The sequence below is a fragment of the Candoia aspera genome, chromosome 2 (assembly GCF_035149785.1).
Source record: "Candoia aspera isolate rCanAsp1 chromosome 2, rCanAsp1.hap2, whole genome shotgun sequence".
Lineage (NCBI taxonomy): Eukaryota > Metazoa > Chordata > Lepidosauria > Squamata > Boidae > Candoia > Candoia aspera.
This window is the reverse complement of record NC_086154.1, coordinates 106,318,970-106,345,132: the sequence shown is the minus strand read 5'-3', so window position 1 is coordinate 106,345,132 and position 26,163 is coordinate 106,318,970. Positions and strand designations below refer to the sequence as shown.

General features: G+C 41.3%; 1 long non-coding RNA gene across 1 annotated transcript; it reads left to right on the top strand.

Moving 5' to 3' along the window:
- The first annotated feature begins 8,913 nt into the window (after nt 1-8,913).
- On the top strand, nt 8,914-24,060 carry LOC134492335 (uncharacterized). The gene is made up of 3 exons (XR_010067427.1): nt 8,914-9,891; nt 10,803-11,052; nt 23,991-24,060. It is a non-coding gene; the product is annotated as an uncharacterized LOC134492335 (long non-coding RNA).
- Nucleotides 24,061-26,163: the final 2,103 nt, after the last annotated feature.

Below are 26,163 nucleotides of genomic sequence, written 5' to 3'. Positions count from 1 at the left end.
GACGGCACCTGTTTGAGGAAGACTTTACTAGATTATTTAAGCAATTAAGTATTCATTTGCTCATGGCGTGGCTTTATGTCTGGATTGCCCAGGTCGCTGAGTTTATAACACATGACTTAAGTTGCAAATTCTGGAGGAAACATTGTTATTTTCAAAATCAATGCTTCTAGCTTTTAGGTCAAAGTTTATTAATTAAACATACAGTATATTTAAAAAAGAGAGAAGCAAACATTTCAAAACCAAATGTTCCATTTAACTTCAGGCAAGAGAGAACTATTTTCCATGGAAATAGTTTATATTTCTGTATAAGGGTCATGAGAAGAGATGAGAAGCAAACTTGACATGGAATTGATACAGATATATAATTTATATACATTAAAAATGCAGTGTCAGCAGTAGGGTCTCCGGAGGCACCATTCATCAGTTCCAGGGTTCAAGATGCCTGAGAGCGTGTGAAAAGGTTATACAAGCATATCCCTTATATGCATAGGCATCCAACAGGGCTGGTCAAGCAGTTTAAAACACAAGCACACACAGAGGATACCCTGCCTTGGTAACTCTCTTCCAGTCCTTCAGATAAATGGAGGAGTGGAACACTATTAAGCAAGAAGAATAAAACTCGCTCCAAATAATTTCAGTTTGTCCAAGCTGCCAGCATGGAAAGTAATCTAATGCCACAATTTTGGAGAAACAATATAGAGTCACTCGCATAAATCATGATTAATGACTGAATACCCAAATGTGAAAATAGTTCGGTAATCATATTTTTGTTACTGGCAGTGCTCCATGCCTTGTAAAGGTCATACATGACAAGATTGCGATCCTTATTTCTTTAGCAAATATGCTTAACCTTGTAGAACACCCCCCACTTCATTGTTCATTGTTGCATCTCCAGCATCACAAGGCTCACAGGAAAATCTCAGAAGACACACCGGTGCTGTTGGCTCTCAAACAGCCCCCAGGGTTAGGCACTAGGACTTACCTTCAATATAGCTCCCTAAATGTGCCATCTGTTTCCTCAGAACTAAGCCCCATAGTGTTCAATGGAGTTTACTCCCAGGAAAGGTATGCACAATGCTACTGCCTTGCATTGCATATTTATCTTGATTTTTATTATTTCCAGCCAAATGGAAATTTGGAAAGAAATTAAATAAAGGACTTTGGACTGTGTTGGTGCATCAGCAAGATAGCTCTCCAAAAACTGAACCAAATGGAATCAAATAGGGGGGAGGGGGGAGAAGGTGGCAAAAAAATTGAAAATAGGCTGTATCAAACCAGGGGCTGCAGAAAAAAAATTCCAGAAAAAAAATCCCCCAAAGCAACTTGATAGAAGAGGCAGCTGGGTAGCAGCTCAGAAGCTGCTACTCCATTCTAAGCCCCCCCTTCTGGTCACGTGACCACCCTCAGCTTCACATACCAGCACATACAGTACACACACACACACACACACACACAGGAACTACCATTTCTTTTGTCACAGAAAAGAAAATAGAGTCCTCCTATGGCCCCCATATGATAAAGGACTTGTAAAAGTATGACAGAGAAGTATCGCAGTCTATTTCCTTTAAATATAATAGTTGTGTAAAAGGTAAAAAATGTGGGTGAGATTAACCCTTTTCCAACCTGGCAGTTATTTGCATAATTAATGCTTTGAATAACATGCAAATTAGACTACCTAGATTTGTAGAACTGTCACACAGGAACTCTAATATTTATTTTATTTATTTATTAAATTTATCCCCACCTATCTCCTCCCATCAGAGGAACTCTGTGCGGTTTACAATAAAATAGTCAATTAAAACAATGAGCATAATATATAAATACAATATATAAATATATAATTACCCCTAATAGATAAATATAAAAACAAAATAAAAATATGAATAAAATCCAAGTGGCAGGAGGGTCTAATACAGTCCATATGTGGGAGGAGCGCTCTAAAGTACCAGCCATCCCCATCCCTCTCCGCCCCAACCGAGGTGGCAGAGCCAGATCTTCAGGTTCCTCCAGAAGGCCAGGAGCCATGGTGCCAATCTCACCTCTGGGGGCAGTGTGTTCCAGATGGCGGGAGTTGTTGCAGAGAAGGCCTGCTTCCTGGACCCCGCCAAATGAAGTTGTCTTAGAGACGGAGTCCGCAGCATGCCCTCTCTGCACGATCAGGTGGGATGGGTTGATGTCATGGGGAAGAGGCAGTCCCTCAGGTATCCTGGCCCCGTGCCATGTAGGGCTTTAAAGGTGATAACCAACATCTTGAATTGGACCTGGAAGCAAACTGGTACCCAGTGCAGCTTGTGTAGCAGCAGTGTTACATGCGCCTTTCTAGGGGCACAAAAAACAGCCCGTGTGGCTGCATTCTGGACTAGCTGAAGCTTCCGGATACTCTTCAAGGGTAGCCCCATGTAGAGCACATTGCAATAGTCTATGTGGGAGATAACAAGGGCATGAGTGACTGTCCAAAGGGCCTCCTGATCCAGGAAAGGGCGTAACTGGTGCACAGCACGAAGCTGCGCAAAGGCTCTCTTGGCCATGGCTGCCACCTGCCCTTAGAGCAGGAGCTGTGAGTCTACAAGGACCCCCAGATTACACACCAGGTCTGTCTGGGGCAGTGCAACCTCATCCAGAACCAAAGATGACAATGTCCCAGATACGGAAGAGCCAGTAACCCACAGCCACTCCTTCTTACCAGGGTTCAGCTGAAGCCTGTTGTTCCCCATCCACACTCCTACAGCCCCCAGGCACAGAGAGAGGGTGGTCACAGCATCATTTACTTCACCCCGGATGGAGATGTATAATTGGGTATCATCCGCATATTGATGATACCTCACCCCATGGTGATGGATGATCTCACCCAGCAGTTTCATGTAGATGTTGAAAAGGAGTAGAGAGAGAACCAAACCCTGCAGCACCCCACAAAGGTTGAGAGTTGGACCTCTCACTCCCTATTGCCACCGATTGGCACTGGCCCTGGAGGAAGGAGGTGAATCAGTGCAGAACCATGCCGCCCACCCCCAACTCCCTGAGCCACCCCAAAAGGATACCATGGTCAATGGTATCGAAAGCTGCTGAGAGGTCAAGAAAAGCAAGGATGGATGCACTGCCCCCATCCCGCTCCCACCAGATATCATCCATAAGTGTGACCAATGCTGCTTCTGTCCCATAACCAGGCCTGAAACCTGACTGAAAGGGGTCTAGATAATCCATTTCCTTCAGAATCCTCTGGAGCTGTAAAGCCACCACCTTCTCAACCACTTTCCTCAAGAAGGGGAGGTGGGAGACTGGACGAAAGTTGTCCAGTACAGCAGGGTCCAGTGATGGTTTCTTGGAGAGGGGGTGCACCAACGCCTCTTTAAAGGCAGCTGGGAACACCCCTTCTCTCAAGGATGTATTAACCATCGCATGGACCCAACCACATGTCACCTCCTGAGCAGCTGTTACCAGCCATTAACAACATTACACTGAATGTGCCATATGAAGGGGACAATGCCCAATAACACAACTTCCAAAGGCCACACTGGTTGGGATTACATCCAGAGGGCACTAAGGTGGGGAAGTTTGCTAGGCTGAACATTATTATCAGATGGTTGACCTATTTATATGCCTTTCAGGTCTAGCCTTTAAGATGTCTTTCTGGTTTAGGTTCACAGAAGCCATACTTGGAGGTGTTCTATAATTTCTTCTTCTGCCCCTCCTCCTCCTTCTCCTCCTCCTCTGACCAGCTGAATAAATTCTGTTATGATGGCCAGTTTAGAGGCTGTCTATTCCAGCTACTATAGATACAAGTGGAAGGTGTTTTTCCACTCATGAATGTTCAACAGATATTCTGTATGTTTGATCATTGGATTAGATAGGCTCTTGATCTGATCCTGCACATGTCTTCTTCTTGACTTAATTGTACTTGCAATGTAAATGTCTCAATGGTAATTTTAAGTGTTAAGACTGTATGTCAATTAATAGAAAGAGCTCCTAGCCCCAGAGAAAGTCCGCTGCAATAATCAAAGAATGGAAAACTGTTCTGAAGTTTGAACAACTCAGGAATGATCACTGTTGTGACATTAACTATAATTGTGCATCATGCTCCTCTGCAAATTCCATGAGAGCCTCTCCTACTATGAACCTGCTCTTCTTGGGGGAGTGCAGCTTCGAAGTCCAACTTTTTTCTTGTTGGCAACATTTCCATCTTGTCTGGATTTATTTTCAAGCTAAACTCTCCCTCATCCAGCCCATTATACAGAAGAACTAAGGCACACGACATGCTCCTGACTATGCATTTGTGAGAGAAGACTCTTTCTTACCAGCAAGAGTGCATCTCATACTGAAAATATTTTGTTTAGCTATTCTCATACCATAAATCTCAAAAAATTCTGAACATTCATCGGTTAGTTTAGTCCAGCATAGCAGTAAACCAGATGGGAGTGGTAAACTCATGAGAGACTAGTATTAATGATTATACTACAGTCCAGAGTGATTTAATGCCAGTTGTGGTTTAAATTTGTGGTTGCCTAATACACTAGACTGTTGTATGAGGGAAAGGTCTTTTTGTTTACAGTGGACTTTATGATGGAAAGAGCCCAGAAGAGATGGTGCCAGAGCAGAAATGTTATGAAGGACTGAGAGATCTCAAGTGGTTTTAGAACAACCAAGTCAGAGATGAAAAGGATATTCTATTACAATGATGTCAACCATGATGACAAAGCTCATGCCTGGTGGTCAGCAGAGACAAAAAATAAGCAGAGCAGAGGTGAGAACTCTGTAGTCCTCAGGTTGCTGAATTAAACCACCACTACCAGCATCCCACATAATTGGCCGTGCTAGCTGGGGCTACTAGGAAGTGTAGTTCTTCAATATTTGTTGTCCCCAGGACCCTCACTCAATTCAAAGGGCAAAGGAGTGCATTGCCCCTTTTGCTTCACTCTAATGCTCCCCCTCACATAAACAGGGAAAAGAGATTATGCTTATGCCCTCAATACATGTATTTCAGTTTTACAAGAAAGCACCACCTTTTCTCCCTTGTTCCTTTTGACTGAAGAGAAATTAATGATGGATTCATATTCACAAGCATGCAAGACTGAGGGACCTGTAGGCAGTCATGTTATTTGAAAATGATGAGAAGGAACATTATTTAATTGCTGGTATAGCAACCAACAAAGTTACACCAAATGCAAAGCTGGACTGGTAACATCAGTTGGTGTCAATTTTTATGAATTGACACCACTGTGAAATCTGGTTACTTTCTTTTACCTATACAAAATGTACTCTATAGGCAGTGCCTGCACTCTGGAATGAAGTTCCCCTCGAGATCCAGATGGTCCCCAACCTGTTGGTGTTTCGAAGGGCCTTGAAGACCTTGGCAAGGATGGTTGAAGCCCCCTTTGGATTGTGTGGGTCTGTTCTTTTTCGTTCCTGTCCGGTTTTGTCATCTTTCCATCTTTTACTCCTTTATTTTTGTTTATTATGATACCTTTTTTCCTTGTTTTAATCTTTTTACATGTGAACCACCCAAAGTCATTAGCAGTTGGATGATATATAGAGCCAGTTTGGTCTAGTGGTTAAGGCAACAGGCTAGAAACCAGGAGTCTGTGAGTTCTACTCCCACCTTAGGCCTGAAAGCCGGCTGGGCAAGTCCCTCTCTCTCAGCCCAACTCACCTCACAGGGTTGTTGTTGGGGGGGAAACAGGAGGAGGAAGGAGTATTTGGTATGTTCTCGCTTTGAGTTGTTTATAAAAATAATAAAGGTGGGATATAAAATAAATTAAATTAAAATTAATTAATTAAAATAAATTAAAGTAAATGTTTTAAAAAATCTACATGATTTTTAATGTGCTATTTCCTCTTATTCTTCCCAGTGCTATTTCCTCTTCTTATTCTAATCACCTCTTCCTCTGTACTCTTTACATTTTAGGTCTTTGGGTTGATTGCAGCTTCCAAGTAATAGAAAATAAAAAAGGGTTTAATTCTTCTTGGAGTGATTGGGATAGTTTCCAAGAAAGAGGAGAATTTATCTCTCTGCTTAAAAGTATGGGAGTGGGAGAAGAAACTGGGCAACAATGGGGCATCAACTCTGAAAGCAGAAGAAAGTGTCTTTATCTTGTGGAAAGCAGCAACAGTGCACCTATTACAGTTCTTCATTACACAGTGCAGTTTCTTTGCCTTTCTCTAGAGCAGTGTTTCTCAACCTTGGCCACTTGAAGATGTGTGGACTTCAGCTCCCAAAATTCTCCCCAATGCTGGCTGGGGAATCTGGGAGTTGGAAGTCCACACATCTTCAAGTGGCCAAGGTTGAGAAACACTGCTCTGGGGGTGGGCAGTCAGCTATGATTAGTCATAGTTGGGCAACAGGGAGCAGATTCCTGCCAGTTTCTCTGCCACTTTTGACAATGAAAAAATAGTGAACTTCTTCAAGACTGCTACAAGGAGGGAAGTTACAGCTTCTTCCTGCCCCAGTAACCACAATCAGCTTTACTGATAAATACTAAGAGCAATAGGGAAACAATAGAGTTCTTACACTGGGATCCCTGAGAGTGAAGCTGAAACATTTCGCCCTTCAGTGATCCCTTCAGGGAAAATTGCTGTATATATTTAAGTGTCTAAGAAAGGCAGACGTAGGTAGATAGACCTGTTCAGTGAATGTGGGTGTTCAGACTTCATCTCTGCCTCTCCTCTCTCTCCCCAAGAGTTCAGGGACAGTAAAAAATCAGAAGGAGCCTGGGGCACCTTTTCAGACTAACACATTTTATCAGAAGGCATAAGCTTTCATGCCAATGTAGGATTTATCCACCTGATGTAGGATTTATCCACTTCATGCATCTGATGAAAGGAGCTACACAGATTTTTCCCTTTTAATAAAATTTGTTAGTCTGAAAAGGCACTACCATACTCGTTGAGTTAATGCCACCAATACAGTGCAAATGCATTGCATGCATCTTTATAGTCAGAAATGGCACCTGGTTATAACGCATGAGGGACTAACTGCAAAAAGTGATGACTGCCATCTTTTGTGGTTTGGGAATCTGGAAGGCTGAATAAATCACTGCTGTTGCTAATTACGAGGAAACATCAAACAAGACAAGCATTTTACTTCTCATCCCTGAATTTTGTTATGCTAATTAGAACCATGTAAAATGTTGTTATTTAACCTGGGGGGAGGGGAGCAAAGCCATGTGCATTAATATTGACAAACCTCCTGATTACTACTTCAGTGGGGTTCTGCTCTTTGAAGTGTTGCCATGTTTTTCAGGGGGTTGGGTGCATTTTGTTTTGCTTTTTAAACCCTCCTGTGAGATAAACTGCATAGAAATGCAGCAACACGAGAGAGCCTATTTTGTCACTGCACTATTTCCCATAGTGAATATATGTATGTCTCTGGGTGTTTGTGTGTGTGTGTGACAGAAAGAGAGAGAAATTAAAACTTTGATGGAGAAATCCCTTCCTGTTCTCTAAAAAACCTCCTTCTGCTATTTGAGTGTCAAGGATCCAAACTAAGACCTTGAAGGAAGGTTAAGAATTATACCTTAAGTGCTAAGATAAAATGTCTCCCTCAGGTCAAGCTCTACTCCTAGTGACTAGCGAGGCAGGTTCATATTGTTGTCGTGGCAACGTTACACAAGTGGTTTGCCTTCTTCTGGGATGTTCTTTGACTTCTGAGTCTAGTCCTGAAATGTCCTCCTGGCCTTCCATCAAGAACTGAGGCTGCTTTCAAGACGCATGGAAGTTTAATTTTATATATGGTAACGGCAGCAAGATTACTATATGCACAAAGATGGAAGATATTGAAATTCCCACAATGGAGGAACAGATTGTAAAACTGTCAGAATGAACGAAAATGGCAAAGCTGACCTGTTTGGTCAGGGAGAAAACAGCAAGTGCTTTTTTAAAAGACTGGACTATTTTTGCTAAAAGAAGAAAAAAGTGAAATGATCATTTGTGGATTTAATGACAGAAAAATATGAGAATTTAATATGAGGTTGAAGGGATTTTTGGAAGAGATAAGAGGGAGGTGATACGATTTGTCAATATCTGTTGAATAGAAGGTTGGAAGTAACTGTATTTAATCACTTTAGGGGTTTCCCCCCTTTTTTTCTTTTCTTGCACCTTTTTCTTTCTTCTTTTCTCTTTCTTTTCTAACTTTTTCTTTATATATGTCTTTATGTAAAATTTTCAATAAAAACAAACAAACAAACAAATAAAAAGAACTAAGGCTGCTTTCAAACGCAAAAACCCTAAAGGGAAAAAAAATGATTTGCCTGAGCAGAGATAGTTTTGTGGGAATACAGTCTTTCCAATATGTACCTTCATTCACCTCAAACTCCTTTTTCCACCTGCCCATCTTACGTGATGAGCAAGAGAAGAGGCCAATTTGGTATTATAATGTGGATTTGGATGGCTCAGTCTGATGAGTCATAGGGGAAAGATGAAGGAGAATCCTCCGGAAAAAGTCTTTGGAGGACGAAAGGTTGCAGTGTAAGCCCCAGAGAGAAGAGAAGAAAGGCAACTGGAATATGGACATCTGGGAAGGTAAAATAAGGAGCTTAAATGTAAATAAAACTGAGTTTTCCAATGATGTATGCAACCACTGTATGACAAAAGAAATTGCTGTTATTTATTTATTTGATTTAGGCAGGCCTTTTGACGGTTGGCTGTAAATGCACAAAAACCTTGTGAGGAGCCATTTGTCCGGAGCATTTGGGCTGGGACTTGTATGCATTTACACCCTCCCTGGCAGCCATACAAGCCCAATTGCATACAAGGCAGCCATGACTGGGCAGGATCAGTGGATTTGAGTTTTCAATAATTGAATCTGAAATGTGCCTTGGCCTCTTTGTGCACTAAACAGCAATTTCCCTTCTCAGACTGGGGATGTTGTTCCTTGTTTGGTGGTTAATGCATAAGATTTCCAGGCAGAGGGGCGGAAAGATGCTTGTCCCCTTCAGCAGTAATGGTTCTAGGTTTCTGTTTCTGATATCAGAGATGTGACTTAAATTCTGACTCACAGACTAGGATTAAATCAGTGTGCCAAAAGACAAGTGTCAATTTCACACTTTCCATTCTCTTAGAGCCTCTTCTTTATTACCATTTTATTTAAAATATTTGTTCAGTGCCCTCCATACCAGAGACCCCAGGACAGTGAGACAGCAAATATGTCATAAAATATTAAAATATATAATACAAATGTAAGATTAATGAGACAGCAGCAAGGCTCAGTGGAAAATCTCAGGAAAAGGGCAAAACTGCTTTGTCAGGTAAGTACAGCTCAAAATAGAAAGAGAGGTGAGGGAGGGAAGCAAAAGCATTTTCTGATGAAACCATGTGTTATACAACTTTGCTAATTGGCACATATTTTGCACAGGGATTGATCAACTCTTCAGAACAGAGCATTTGTAGAAGAAGGTGAATCCAGTAATGAGCATGAAATTGCTTCCTTGCCCACCAATGCCATTGGGTGATTTCTAAAGCATTTTGTCCCTCCCCTGGCATGAGAATGGCTGGGGCCAGAAATGGCTAATTGGAAAACAGAGAGATGGGATAAATATGGACCAACTTACCATGGATGGGACTGCACAGAAACCATACCCACGTTTAAGTAGTAAATATTGAGTCAGCCCTCAGGTTGGGGCCATATTTCAATGGAAAAAGAAAAGGAGAAGAGTGCTGCCATGGAAAAAAAGCTGTCACATAAATAATACATACCAGGTTATATATAAATCCCAGGGTTATTCTACTGACTGGGCTACAAGTTATCTCTTCCTAACAGCACATTTATCACTTGCAACTGCAGATGGAAATCTCTATTCCTACAGGGGCTTGTTTACACTGTCAGGGATCCCAGTTTGTAGAGAAGCTAATATCCCTGAATCAACAGTCTCCCAGGGCAAGGAAGATGCGGCTGATTCCAAGGTAACAGCCTGGGGGGAACGTCACACTACTATAACAGGGTTGATAAGGAATCCGGCAGAGGTCAAGAGATAGCAGCAATCATGGCCCAAGCCATCTGCCTGTCTGTTGCATGGGGGTTTGATATTTGCCACGATTATACTGTTGCTTGGGTTCCTCCTGAGATCCTGGGAAAGGTGATGGAGTTTTTAAATGTTAATAAAAGAACTCCAAGTAGCAAACAGCAATCTTGCAGAGTAGAAGCGTGAACCAAAAAAGGAACTGGCACATTAAGCTTAATTACATTCAGAAATAAATTCAGTCTTCACACAGTAGTTAGATGAAGAAAAATAGAAATAGCTTACTTTTATTCAGTAGATCTGGATACAAGTAGATTTATAGTAGAAAGCACTTAATCACCACTGGTTCTTTGTAGACACTTTCTATGTGGAATAGAAAGGGCGAGGAGCTGCATTCTGCAGCACCCCTGCTTGCATGTCTGCCCATGAGGTAATGGGGACTGTTAATCCCCAAGCCCAAGAAGGAGGAGGAAGAGGAAGTCAGGTGACCCATGTGACATCCCACAAGCACAATAGAGATGTGATTTTCTAGAGCAACCCCCTTATGCTCATGAGACAATGCTGAGTTGATCCCTGATAATTCCAACAAAAGGAAGGGGGAAAGGAGTGTCCCCAAGGCAGTTGCACAAAAAAAATTTGCTGCGCAAGCTTGTCCCAATCATCTGCTGATTTATGGACATGAATGCACATCACCAACCTTAGGCTTTCCCACCCCATTTTGCTGGGGTCAGTATCTCAGGGGCATTCACCAATTCAGTTCACTCTTTTTAATGTGACCTAAGCTGTGGTTTGAACCTGTGCCTCCTTGAGTGACAGACTCATGCCTCTCCCTCTCTCTCTCTCTCTCCTCCACAGCTTCTCTTACTGTCTACTCCTACTGACCTCACTTCCATCAAAATATGTCCAGGAAAATAAGCAGCCATCCCCTCTGCCTCTAAAAGGCAGCTTAAGGTCTTGCTCTTTCCATCTTGATATCAATCAGCATAAACAGGAGAGACAATTGCAAGGAGAGATCACTTCACCCTCCAGGGTCTATTCAATCACCCCAGCCTCCCTAATCGCAAACAGATTAAACACACGCAGCCAGATGAAGCTGAAATGAAGGGTAAGGAGGATGACAAAAAAGAACACACTATGAAATGCAGTAGACGTCAACTTCTACTTATTTTTTAATTTCATCTCTTACAAGTCTTTTGCAAGCTAACATGATTAAGTTCTTCACACAATTTATTAGCATCATGTTGGAAATCCAGTATATATTATACTCTCTGAATAATCCAATTAGCAAAATGTATTTATTTAACCAGAATATTAGCTGCACACAATCCCAGATGAAGTCAAGCCCATGATCCCTGAGTTCCTCTTGCAACGCTGGGTCCTTTTCCTTTCTATAAAGGTTTATGCAGATACAAGCAATGCCAGCATCTCTGCTTTCAATGAACAAAGGTGATGTGAAATGTTCTTCTCAAACACACAGGTTCCTGCAACAGAATTGGCTATTGCTGGGAGACAAATTTTTGATCCCTCAGCTTTGAATACATTTGCTTCATAATCCTCCATTCTTATATACATATGCATGCGTGCCCATACAGTACATGGCAACTAAATGTTTAACTGTGTTGCAAGGGCAGGTTCTCTGCTTATTCCAAAATGTCCTTTGTTCATTTGGTTTGTTCTATGTTGCACATTTTCCACCAAGCAATTGGCAGAATTTGCTAAATTAAAGTGAAATGATAAATGCATTTCTCAGTTTTATTCTATTTCTACCATTTTCACCTATGCCTAAAGTATTTAATAGACCTTGTCATATCATACCTTTTAAAAAGATATGAAGATTTGAATCTTCTTTCTAAATATAAAGTGAAAGGTTTGTTGTTGTTTATTCGTTTAGTCGCTTCCGACTCTTCGTGACTTCATGGACCAGCCCATGCCAGAGCTTCCTGTCGGTCGTCAACATCCCCAGCTCCCCCAGGGACGAGTCCGTCACCTCTAGAATATCATCCATCCATCTTGCCCTTGGTCGGCCCCTCTTCCTTTTGCCTTCCACTCTCCCTAGCATCAGCATCTTCTCCAGGGTGTCCTGTCTTCTCATTATGTGGCCAAAGTATTTCAGTTTTGCCTTTAATATCATTCCCTCAAGTGAGCAGTCTGGCTTTATTTCCTGGAGGATGGACTGGTTTGATCTTCTTGCAGTCCAAGGCACTCTCAGAATTTTCCTCCAACACCACAGTTCAAAAGCATCGATCTTCCTTCGCTCAGCCTTCCTTATGGTCCAGCTCTCGCAGCCATATGTTACTACAGGGAACACCATTGCTTTAACTATGCGGGCCTTTGTTGTCAGTGTGATGTCTCTGCTCTTAACTATTTTATCGAGATTTGTCATTGCTCTTCTCCCAAGGATTAAGCGTCTTCTGATTTCCTGACTGCAGTCAGCATCTGCAGTAATCTTTGCACCTAGGAATACAAAGTCTTTCACTGCTTCTACATTTTCTCCCTCTATTTGCCAGTTATCAATCAAGCTGGTTGCCATAATCTTGGTTTTTTTGAGGTTTAGCTGCAAGCCAGCTTTTGCACTTTCTTCTTTCACCTTCATCATAAGGCTAAAGTGAAAGGTAGCTATACAATTTTCCCTTTGAGAAAACATAAAGACATTGTTGAGTCCCAAAGATACCTAGACATCACCATGCAAGGCTTTTTGACTGCAGTAGAGAAGCAAGCTGTCCTAACTTAGAGCAAAGTACCATGCTGAGACAGTGAGTTAGTCACTAGTGTTTATTGAATGCTCTAGTAGATAGAAAATCCTGCCAGACTGAAAGAGCGTGGGAAACCCACACAGATAAACCCAAAACTCAAGGCGGGTCTGCTCTGAGTTTCTTTGAAGGAAAGTTCAAAGCCTCTAAATTACGCATGCATTTTCCCCCCTGGATAGGGGCCCCCTCCTGCTCACCATCAATACCCATGACACAAGCTTCTTCTAGGCTGATTCACAACTTCCCAGTCTAGCCTACACCAGGGATGTCCTTAGGGTATGATAAAAAAAGTCAAGATTGCCCATGCAATGGTGCAATTAAAGCTCTGCCCATTTTTATGAGCATCCTGCATAAAAAACCAGCAGAGCTTCAATCACCCCATTCTGGCTGCCATCTTGACTTTTTTTTAATATACTCTAGATATGCCTGCCTATGGCCCTAGTATATCCTGGTGGAATCCCATCTAAATACTATCCAAGCCTAACCCTGCTTAACTCTTGCACACAGACAAGGCCAGCTAAGTGTTGCCACCTACTGAGGCTTGAATGTAGTTCATTCTGAATGTGGTAATAGCCATGATTTCCACTTTCCTAGGTTTCACATACCAGTTATCCTACATTTGATCTATCATGAAACATGATGGACCAACCACTTTCATGAAAAACACCATAGAGGCCAAATTATATTCCTGGTTCAGAAAAAGATTATAGGAAAAGTCTAACAAGAGTTAGAGGGGGATTAATTTAGCACATTTGCAATTATTCCATTCCAGGGCAAAAGATTTCTGAAAGTATCAATGATATACTTTCCCCCCCACACCTTTACTTAATGTAGCAGTTTAAGCAAATGATCCTCTCCTGTTTCTCCCCAACAATTTTTTTTTATTATTTATTATTTATTAATTTATTTATTTATGCATGCAATTTATTTACCATCTCAATGTGAATGGCTGTAGATGGTTTAGAAATAGGAATGTTAAAATAAAATAACAATACATAAATAAAACAAATTACTACGTTAATTCACTGAAGCTGATGTTGGTGCTCATGACTGCACAGTGTATCTCCAAAGCCTTTCTAGAAGAGCTAGTCTTTTTACCAGCTTCTGGAATGCCATGAGAGCAGAGGCCAGCCTTGCTTTACGGAGGGTGCAGAGGGCAGGTTGTTCCATAGGAGAGGAGCACCCCCCACTGGGTGCTAAATTTGGTCTTTAAAACAACACTAACAACAAAAAGAGAGAAAGAACATTGCTAGGGATTCACACAGTTCCTATGATGAGCCCGACAGACAAACCAAGACGTTTCCCTATCCTGCTGTCCAACACTAATAGCTGACCTTTCCAAATGAATGAGAAGTATGCAAAGTAAAGAAGAATCAGTGGCTTCTCATCCCTTTTGCTGACATTCCACTCTTCTGTGTATCTACTAACATGCTCTAAGGCAACCAAGTTTGCAATAGGTTCATCTAACTATCTACCACATCTGATTTGACACCAAGTACTTTCTTCTACTGTTCCCACCAGTTTATAGTTTTGTCACAATTGTTGGATTTAATTACTTTTGTTAAACATGGGATGGGGGGAGCATCTCCCCATGGTACTAAGATGTTTAGGGTAACATTGCCATGGAAGAGTAAGTAAAGAGAAAACACAGCTCAGTGGCCTTTTTCTGATGACACTCACTGCTAGGAGCCAATCCAAAGAGCCTTTTTAGCAATGCAAAACAAGTTAACCTGAAGCTATATTTCTGAATGCAGCTCTGAAATGACAGCTGCACACCAGGAAGAAACTAAAATGGTTTGTATAAACAGGATAGGGGAGATTTCACAAGAGTCCCTTGAAGCATCCAACATTAGCCTGCATAGTAGATCATCCCCAAATCTAAAGCTCGATGTTTTGTTTTCCAGAAGTCAATAGCTTCAGCACAGGTCTGAAGAGCAGCAGCCAGAAGATACAGCTGTGGTGATCAGAAAAAGAACAGAAGGCCAAATTCTCTACAGTTAATGAAATCTTCTTCAGCAAAGGATCGTTATCTTGTCGTGGTGCTGGAGCTTGAGCACCTCAATGATGCCATGAGCTAAACCATGAAGGGCCACCCAAGACGGGAAGGTCATGACAGAGAGGTCAGACTAAATGTGCCCCCTGGGGAAGGTAATGGCAACCCACCCCAGTATTCTTGCCGTGAAAACTAAATGGATCAGTACAACCAGAGATATGTCGGTATACCATCGGAAGATGAGACCCCCAGGTCGGAAGATGGTCAAAATGCTACTGGGGAGGAACAGAGGATGAGTTCAACTAGCCCCAGACGTGATGACGCAGCTAGCTCAAAGCCAAAAGGACGGCTAGCGGCCGACGGTGCTGGTGGTGAACGGCGAATCCGATGTTCTAAGGATCAACACACCATTGGAACGTGGAATGTAAGATCTATGAGCCAGGGCAAATTGGATGTGGTTATCGGTGAGATGTCAAGATTAAAGATAGACATTTTGGGCGTCAGTGAACTGAAATGGACTGGAATGGGCCACTTCACATCAAATGACCACCAGATCTACTACTGTGGACAAGAGGACCACAGAAGAAATGGAGTAGCCTTCCTAATTAATAGTAAAGTGGCTAAAGCAGTGCTTGGATACAATCCAAAAAACGATAGAATGATCTCAATTCGAATTCAGGGCAAGCCATCTAACATCACAGTGATCCAAATATACACCCCAACCACAAATGCTGAAGAAGCTGAAGTAGAGCAGTTCTATGAGGATCTGCAGCACCTACTGGACAACACGCCTAAAAGAGATGTTATTTTCATCACAGGAGACTGGAATGCTAAGGTGGGCAGTCAAATGACACCTGGAATTACAGGTAAGTATGGCCTGGGAGAACAAAACGAAGCAGGACATAGGCTGATAGAATTTTGCCAAGACAACTCAATGTGCATAACAAACACTCTCTTCCAACAACCTAAGAGACGGCTTTATACATGGACTTCACCAGATGGACAACACTGAAATCAGATTGACTACATCCTTTGCAGCCAAAGGTGGCGGACATCTGTACAGTCAGTAAAAACAAGACCTGGAGCTGACTGTAGTTCAGATCACGAACTTCTTCTTGCACAATTTAGGATCAGACTAAAGAGATTAGGGAAGACCCACAGATCAGCTAGATATGAGCTCACTAATATTCCTAAGGAATATGCAGTGGAGGTGAAGAACAGATTTAAGGGACTGGACTTAGTAGATAGGGTCCCGGAAGAACTATGGACAGAAGTTCGCAACATTGTTCAGGAGGCGGCAACAAAATACATCCCAAAGAAAGAGAAAACCAAGAAGGCAAAATGGCTGTCTGTTGAGACACTAGAAGTAGCCCAAGAAAGAAGGAAAGCAAAAGGCAACAGTGATAGGGGGAGATATGCCCAATTAAATGCAAAATTCCAGAGGTTAGCCAGAAGAGATAAGGAATTATTTTTAAACAAGCAATGCGCGGAAGTGGAAGAAGACAATAGAATAGGAAGGACAAGAGACCTCTTCCAGAAAATTAGAAACGTTGGAGGTAAATTCCAGGCCAAAATGGGTATGATCAAAAACAAAGATGGCAAGGACCTAACAGAAGAAGAAGAGATCAAGAAAAGGTGGCAAGAATATACAGAAGACCTGTATAGGAAGGATAACAATATCAGGGATAGCTTTGATGGTGTGGTCAGTGAGCTAGAGCCAGACATCCTGAAGAGTGAGGTTGAGTGGGCCTTAAGAAGCATTGCTAATAACAAGGCAGCAGGAGACGGCGGCATCCCAGCTGAACTGTTCAAAATCTTGCGAGATGCTGCTGTCAAGGTAATACATGCTATATGCCAGCAATTTTGGAAAACACAAGAATGGCCATCAGATTGGAAAAAATCAACTTATATCCCCATACCAAAAAAGGGGAACACTAAAGAATGTTCAAACTATTGAACAGTGGCACTCATTTCACATGCCAGTAAGGTAATGCTCAAGATCCTGCAAGGTAGACTTCAGCAGTTCATGGAGCGAGAATTGCCAGATGTACAAGCTGGGTTTAGAAAAGGCAGAGGAACTAGAGACCAAATTGCCAATATCCGATGGATAATGGAAAAAGCCAGGGAGTTTCAGAAAAACATCTATTTCTGTTTTATTGACTATTCTAAAGCCTTTGACTGTGTGGACCATAACAAATTGTGGCAAGTTCTTAGTGGTATGGGGATACCAAGTCATCTTGTATGCCTCCTGAAGAATCTGTATAATGACCAAGTAGCAACAGTAAGAACAGACCACGGAACAACGGACTGGTTTAAGATTGGGAAAGGAGTACGGCAGGGCTGTATACTCTCACCCTACCTATTCAACTTGTATGCAGAACACATCATGCGACAAGCTGGGCTGGAGGAATCCAAGGCTGGGGTTAAAATCTCTGGAAGAAACATTAACAAGCTCAGATATGCAGATGATACCACTTTGATGGCTGAAAGCGAAGAGGAACTGAGGAGCCTTATGATGAAGGTGAAAGAAGAAAGTGCAAAAGCTGGCTTGCAGCTAAACCTCAAAAAAAAACCAAGATTATGGCAACCAGCTTGATTGAGAACTGGCAAATAGAGGGAGAAAATGTAGAAGCAGTGAAAGACTTTGTATTCCTAGGTGCAAAGATTACTGCAGATGCTGACTGCAGTCAGGAAATCAGAAGATGCTTAATCCTTGGGAGAAGAGCAATGACAAATCTCGATAAAATAGTTAAGAGCAGAGACATCACACTGACAACAAAGGTCCGCATAGTTAAAGCAATGGCGTTCCCCGTAGTAACATATGGCTGCGAGAGCTGGACCATAAGGAAGGCTGAGAGAAGGAAGATCGATGCTTTTGAACTGTGGTGTTGGAGGAAAATTCTGAGAGTGCCTTGGACTGCAAGAAGATCAAACCAGTCCATCCTCCAAGAAATAAAGCCAGACTGCTCACTTGAGGGAACGATATTAAAGGCAAAACTCAAATACTTTGGCCACATAATGAGAAGACGGGACAGCCTGGAGAAGATGTTGATGCTAGGGAGAGTGGAAGGCAAAAGGAAGAGGGGCCGACCAAGGGCAAGATGGATGGATGATATTCTAGAGGTGACGGATTTGTCCCTGGGGGAGCTGGGGGTGTTGACGACCGACAGGAAGCTCTGGCGTGGGCTGGTCCATGAAGTCACAAAGAGTCGGAAGCGACTAAATGAATGAACAACAACCACAATGAAATCTTGGCCAATTCAGAGGCATCTTATTTGCCAATCATAGCAGCTGTTCTGGATTTGAAGACAGCAGTATATGCTGTTGTTGTTAGTTGCCATTGAGTCATTTACGACTCATGGCGGCCCTATGTATAACAGAATGAAATGCTGTTTTGTCTTCCACCATATGACTGACTGTTCTAATGTTTGCATCCATTGTTGCTGTAACTGTATCACATTGAAAGTCTTCCTCTTTTCCGCTGGCCCTCGAATTTACCAAACATGATGTCCTTTTCAAGCGATTGGTCTTTCCTGACAATATGCCCAAAGTATGAGAGTCTAAGCCTAGTTATCTTCACCTCTAGGGAACATTCTGGTTGTATTTTTTCTAAAACTGATTTGTTTGTTCTTCTGGCAGTCCATGGTATTTTCAGTAATCTTTGCCAACACCACAGCTCGAATGCATCAATTCTTCTTCCATCTTCCTTTTTTAATGTCCAACTTTCACAGGCATATGTGGCAACTGAGAAGGCCATGGTGTGAGTCAGATGCACCTTTGTTTTTAAACTGATGTCTTTACTTCTGAAAACTTTAGATAGGTCTTTGATGGCAGATTTTCCCAGCATGATACGTCATTTGATTTCTTGATTACTACTTCCCTTGGCATTGATCGTTGATCCGAGTAGAATGAAATTGTTGATGACTTCAATTTCTTCTCCATTTATTGTAACATTGTTTATTGGTCCATTTGTGAGTATCTTCATCTTTTTCACATTCAGGTGTAGTCCGTATTGCTGACTACAATCTTTGATTTTCATCAGCAAGTCGTCTTCACTCCAGCAAGGAAAGTTGAATCATCTGCATATTGCAGGTTGTTAATGAGTCTTCCACCAATTCTGATACCCCGTTCTCCTTTGTACATTCCTGCTTCTCGAATTATTTGTTCAGCGTACACATTGAATAAGTATGGTGAAAGTATACAACCTTGCCGCTCACCTTTTCCAATTTTGAACCACTCGGTATCACTGTTTTCTGTTCTAACAACTGCCTCTTGATCCGTGTACAGGTTCACGGTAAATGAGTACAATTAAGTGCTCTGGAATTCCCATTCTTCGTAATATTAACCATAACTTGTTATGGTCCACACAGTCAAATGCCTTTGCGTAATCAACGAAACAGAGGTAAACATCTTTCCGGTATTCTTTACATTCAGCCAAGATCCATCTGACATCAGCAGTGATATCTCTTGTACCACATCCTCTTCTAAATCCGGCTTGGACTTCTGGTAGTTCTCTGTTGATGTAAGGCTGCAAACTTTTGTTGAATTATTTTCAGCAAAATTTTGCTAGCATGTGAAATTAATGAAATTGTTCAATAATTTCCACATTTTGTTTGATCTCCTTTCTTTGGAATGGGTATAAATATGGATCTCCTCCAGTCAGTTGGCCAGGTCGTTGTCTTCCAAACTTCTTGACATAGAAGAGTAAGTGCTTCCACTGCTGCATCTGATTGTTGAAATATCTCAATTGGTAATCCATCAATTCCTGGAGCCTTGTTTTTTGCCAATGCCTTCATTGTAGCTTGAACTTCTTCCTTCAGTACTGATGGTTCTTGATCATATTCTACCTCCTTAAGTAGCTGAACATCAACTAGCTCTTTTTTATACAGTGATTCTGTCCTAACAGTGAGAATAACACTGAGACGAGGAGTAGTTCTCTAGTGTTTATTACTGCTACATAAACAGAATCCTAACAAACTGAATAAGCGTGGGAAAAACCCAGACATATAAACCCCAAAAGCTAAGGCGGGCCTGATCTGTGTCTCTTTGAATGGCTGCTTAATTCCTCAGTACTATGCATGTGTTTTCCACCCTGGATGGGAGCCCCTTCCTGCTCGCCATCATTACTCATGACAGATTCTGTATATTCCTTCCATCTTCTGTTAATACTACCTGCGTCATTTAATGTATTGCCCATAGAACCTTTAAGGATAGCAACTTGGGGCTTGAATTTTCTCTTCAGCTCTTTCAGCTTGAGAAATACTGATCGTGTTCTTCATCTTTGATTTTCTAACTCTAGGTCTTTGCATATTTCATCATAATATTTTTCCTTATCTTTTTGAGCTGCCCTTTGAAATGTTCTATTTAGCTCTCTTCCTTCATTCTTTTTTCCATTAGCTTTAGCTACTCAGTGTTTAAAAGCAAGTTCCAGAGTCTCATCTGACATCCATTTGGATCTTTTCTTTCTTTCCTGCCTTTTTAATGATTTTTCACTTTCTTCGCATATTATGTTCTTAATGTCTTCCCACAACTCTTCTGGTCTTTGGTCATCAGTGTTTAGTGCATTGAATCTATTTTTGAGGTGATCTCTAAATTCAGGTGGGATGTTTTCTAGATCATACTTTGGCACTCTTGGACTTGCTTTAATTTTCTTCAGCTTCAGCTTGACCTTGCACGTGAGCAATTGATGATCTGTCCTGCAGTCAGCTCCTGGCTTTGTCTTAGCTGATAGTATTGAGCTTCTCCATCATCTCTTCCACAAACGTAATCTATTTGATTTCTGTGTAATCCATCGGTCAAGGTCCATGTATATAGTCATTGACTGTGTTGTTGGAAAAAAGTGTTGCAAATGAATAAATCGTTGGTCTTACAGAATTCTATCATGCAATCTCCAGCGTTGTTTCTGTCACCAAGGCCATAGTTTCCAATTTCTTCTTTATTTCCAACTTTTGCATTCCAGTCGCCAATAATTAACAGGGCATCTTGATTGCATGTTCAATCAATTTCAGATTTCAGCATTTCATAAAAGTTTTCACTTTCTTCATCTTCAGCATTTGTGGTTGGTGCATAAATCTGAATAGTAGTAGTATTGACTGGTCTGCCTTGTAGGCATATAGATGTTAGTCTATCACTGGTGGCGTTGTACTTTAGAATTGATCTTGAGATATTCTTCTTAATGGTGAATGCCATGCCTTTCCTCTTTAATTTTTCATTCCCAGCATTGTATACCATATGAATGTCAGAATCAAAGTGACCAATGCCAGTCCACATCAGCTTACTAATGCCTAAGATGTCGACCTTTAGATGTTCCATTTCATTCTTGACAACTTCCAATTTTCCTTGATTCATACTTTGTACATTCCATGTCCCAATTATTAATGGATGTTTGTAGCTGTTACTTCTCATTTTGAGTCATGACACATCAGCAAATGAAGGTCCCGGAGGCTTTACTCCCTCCACGTCATTAAGGTTGGCTCTACTTTGAGAAGGCAGCTCTTCCCCAGTAGCATATTGAGTGCCTTCTGACCTGAGGGGCTCATCTTCCAGCACTATATCGCAAAACTTTCTGTTGTAATCCATAGGGTTTTCATTGGCACGTTTTCGGGAGCAGATTGCCAGGCCTTGCTCCCTAGTCTGTTCTTTGTCTGGAAGCTCTGCTGAAACCTGTCCATCATGGGTAATCCTTTTGGTAGTAGAACTACTGGTGGCATAGCTTCCAGCATCCACCACCACCTGTCTGTCAGTTTGTCGCACTGTGGTGGCTTGCATGTTAGCAATATATGCAGACCTACATATCGGACGAGTTCAGAGAACCTCACAAGTCAAGGTCCCATCTTCAGCCCACAACATTTCTAATTAAAAGCTAAGCTGCACTCCTTCCAACTTACATCAATAGAATCTAGAGTTGTTCCCTTCCTTTCTCTTCCTGAGCTTGGAAAAGAAAGCTTCTGTGGACTTCTGGTGGGAATATGGCTGACTGAACAGCTTTGCTTGAGAGCTCAGTGAGCAGACCTGACAGTGTGGAGTTTTGGGGTCACAGACAGGCTTTTCCTGATGCCCTAGAGCATTTTCATGGACAGAAAATGCTCGGAATCATCCCATTTGTACTCTGGAACGTCGCCTTGTAGCCTGAGGACCACAACAGCATTATGTCAATCTGGTGAGAGGTGATGGGAATTGGGGATGTCATCATTTTCCAGACCACACTGCAGCCTAATGGGACATTAGGTCAAGCCTTTCCCATTTCTAAATCACCCAATTTATGTATTTTTTAAAGTTTTTGTACCCCAAGATTGGCTTTCCACAGCAAGAAGTAACAAATCTCTTGGTGCTTATCATTATTTCTGGATTAATCTTAAAACTTTTTTAAATTGTTGACTTACTTCCCATTTAATTTTTAAGGAGGACTGACAGTAAATAATCATCTCCCCATTACTATTTTTGTATTTAATTTAAAGGATTTAATCTCCTACACGTTGACTTTGCCATTTTGAGTCTTCAATTTCTCTATCCACTTTCTTTGGGTGCTGTAGCTGCTGGTTAGAATACTTTCTCTTTTGTCAATATCACTCAGTAACTTTCGGAAGCCTTTCCTTAACCCACTAGTTCTGATCTGTGCTAGCCAAGTAACCAGGGGGCACCATAATCTACTGCCTGGAAGGTGGACGACCTTAAGGAAATCTTCTCAGAGCTTCGTGCTGGGCTTCGTTGTGATCTCAAAGAGACTTTCCATGATACCCTTCATATTATTCTGCAAGATACTAGGGATATTTTAGAAAATACCTGCTCTAAAATGTGTCAATTGTTTGTGGACGCTCTGGAGGGAGAGGGAGAGTTCTGCCAAGAGAGAGAGATTTCTCTTGACACTGAACTCCTTGAAGAAATGCCAGGCGATGAATACACTGTGGTGATGAAGGAGTTACAGTCTGACTTGCAAGGTACAGATTTTTTTTCCCCCTCTAAGGGATTGTTTTGGGAACAAAATGGTTTTGTTTTGTGGGAGGATTTCTACTGAGGAGTTTGACTTTTTAAGGGGGACAGTTGGGTGTCTGATGTTTTTACGACAAATGCCTTATGTGTAACATGGAGACAAGTAAATGTTCTGGTTTATTTTGATTAAGAATATATATTTGGTCTGATATTAAGGCTTATATGACTTCATTTTTCTTTAATGATTTGACTGGATTTTTTAAAGCTTTGTTTGATTTATAAGATTTATAAGACACCGATAAGGTAGAATAATAATTGGTTTTTAGGTTTAATAGGGTTAAGTGTTGTAGTATTATTAATGGTAAAAGTAGAAAATTTGTATGTTTTTATAATTTGATTTTTGTTATAGTGGACAGAAATATATAGAATAGTAATGGAAGGAAATAATTAAATGTTGGGTTTTTTTGGGAGGGAGGGAAATTGATTTATAGATTTATATATTGTTTCTGTTTTTTTCTATAAGGGGAAGGAGCAATTGTATTAGTGATTTGTGTATGTGCTAATGGAAGGATTTATAGAAATAATGTGAGCTGGGTTTGGTATAGAGTAAGGGTTTGAATATGGAAATTGCTGAATATTCCTGTTGTTGAAAGTCAGAAGTCATTTTATGTAATCTCTAAAATTCTTTTTTCTTGTGTTTTGCACTGTCATGAGTACGGATGGTGAGCAGGAGGGGGCCCCTATCCAGGGGGGAAAACGCATGCATAGTTTAGGGACTTTGAGCTGTCATTCAAAGAAACCCAGAACAGACCCACCTTGAGTTTTGCGGTTTATCTGTCTAGGTTTCCCACGGTCTTTCAGTTTGGTAGGATTTCTGTCTACAATAGCAGTAAATAAAACTCTAGAGACTTTCTCCTCATCTCGGCATGGTCTTTGCTTAGTCAGGACATGCACTCTTTTTTAGTTTTTCTTCTTTTTGTAGTTTTTAAATATTTTTGTAGTTTTTATCATTTCTTTCAAACTTAATAAAGTTCTTATATAAAAAAAAGCTTCTATAATGTTGTTTTTTTAAAGCCCTTCACTCTAGAAGGCACTCCCAAGTTTAATCAACCAATATCTTATTGAATTTCCAGTCAAAGTTCTTTCCTTAATGCAAGTTTGTTATCAATATTTTTTTTTATTTTACAATATTCCCAACCCTAGTAATACAGCCTGACAAGACTAAGGATGAGTCACTGCTGCCCTCATACATAGACTTCTATATGGACTGATTTGTTCAGCATGCTACCACAATGATCCCTATCACACATTTTAATTAATCCTCCCATATTATGATAAACAGATGTTCTTCAGCTGTTTTTTTACATACAGTTCTCCCACTGTGCTTAACCTATTATCAGCATTACCAGACATGTACTCAAGTCTGGTGCAGCAGTCCATAGGACATCCAGAGATGTGCTGCTCCTCAAGGAAATAGTAGATATGTGTGACTGCTGTTCCACAGATGAATACAATCCTTTTCTGAACACATTCTCATGTGTTCTTGTATAACTTGAGTTTTCAAGGTTTCAGAATAAAAATCCCCAAATAGCATATATTGTAAGCTGTACTATCTAAATGCAAAAAAAAAAAAAGTAACTGGGTGCATTAATGATGACCTAATTCATATTTCTTTATTTTGGACTTCACTGTGGAATATGGAATACATGGTCTATGTTGTTTTTTGGCAACAATATGGAAGTAGTTTCCTATTTCTTTCTTCCAGGATTTTTTTTTTGGTGGGGGACAGGGAATTTCCAGTCTAATCTACAGACCTATAATGTCCCTGTGATCTCCCATACAAATACGAATCAGCTGTGACCATGCTTTTCTTTTTGAAGATCAACCAAGGTCAGCTAGATGCTATTACCTAATGTAAAAGAAAAAAATGAAGGAACTGCATCCATGTGTATCAATCACAAAATCTATGATTGTCATCAGCCTATAAATACAGTTGAAGTCCACACACCTTCAGGCTGCTAAGGTTGAAAAACACTGCTTTAGCATCTTTCCCACAGCAAGCATCTGGAACTTTCTACTTGGGATACATCTCCCTCACTTCAGTATTGTTAAGCCAGGGTTGCAGTTTCCTGGGAAAAGACCCTAGGATGCAAAAGGGGTCAATGTGCTGTTGTTTCACCATTGAAGGTCACAGTGGGTCTCATATACAACAGAGGAACAGTGGACTTTACATCTGGGCAGCTTCCTGCCATATCTTTAGATCTTTCAGCAAATAGCCAAATACATACAAGGTACACTGAGTATGCCAAGGGGGTATAGGCATTAGCAACTGATTTGTTTGTTTTTTGGATGGAGTGGAGCTGAGGAGATTCAATTCTTCAGGACCATCAGCAGCTTGTCATAGGGAATAGATTGAATGATACTTTTGTGCTCCCCTATTGGTCCACTGATTGGCTCATGGAGCTGTTGGTCTGTTTGCAGTGGCTGGAGGCTAGCTAAAATGAAGATCACCATTCGCCAATCAATTTCAAACTGTTTTGTGAAAGAGAGAAGACTGGCAATGTGGAAGTGTGGAAGTCCCCTGTATTTTTGAAGGCTGGAGAATAACTAGCTGCGTATCTTGGTATTGGGGTGGCCTATACAGCATGGTTATTCTTCATCATCCTTACAGAGGCCAGGATGAATCCCAACATCAAGAAGGAGCAGTTTCAAGCTGCTGATCTCAATTCTTGCCTAAAAACCTAATTACTCTACTAGCTGCACATATGAAATTCTGAGGTTTAACTCTTTTCCCTCCACCCTCTGCCTTCTGGCCTCCTGCTGCAGCCTCATGGCAATTAGCGGATGTCAGTTAATAGGCTGAAAAATGGGGTGGGGGCAAAACTTGTCCCCTGTTTTTATTAAATGGGGATATGTGGGAATGTTTATCAACAGGCCTTCATTTCAGCTTAGGCCCCAAATACTGGTAGGGAAGGTAATTTCCTTTAGCTGGGCTTTTGAACAAGCCATCAAACTAAAACTAGCTGAGCCTGGAATAGTTAACTCATTTTCCTCCATCTGAAGCCTTAATGACTCTGATTAATTTCTTTCCTCCTTTAAAGAAGCCCCTGAATTAGCAATATGCTTGCCCACCTCGCTCCCCCAGCTTGGTATTTGCAGATCGGGAAATTAATTTTCCCACACAGGTCTGCCCTATTCAGCAGCCATGCAAAGTGCCCCAGAGCTCAACTCCCTTCTTTATGGCAACAGGGAAAGGCTCTCAACCACGGCTGGAAGAGAAAGAAAGCCATCTTGCTATTGTCTTCTTGCTCCTATTTGCAGCTCGGGGACATGCTTTTTTTAATTTCCCTTTTTATTATCATCAGCCAAGGTTTTACTCTCCCCTCCTCCGCCTCTCCCGTTTTCCTCCCTAGAACTGCCAGCGAGTGCACGAGCCAGACCTGATTTATGGTTATTAAAACCAGACAGTCTCTGGCAGCAGGCAAGGGAAGAACAATGCGAACCGCACTTCCCCGCTGATGAATATGCGGGGTGCGCTTCCTTT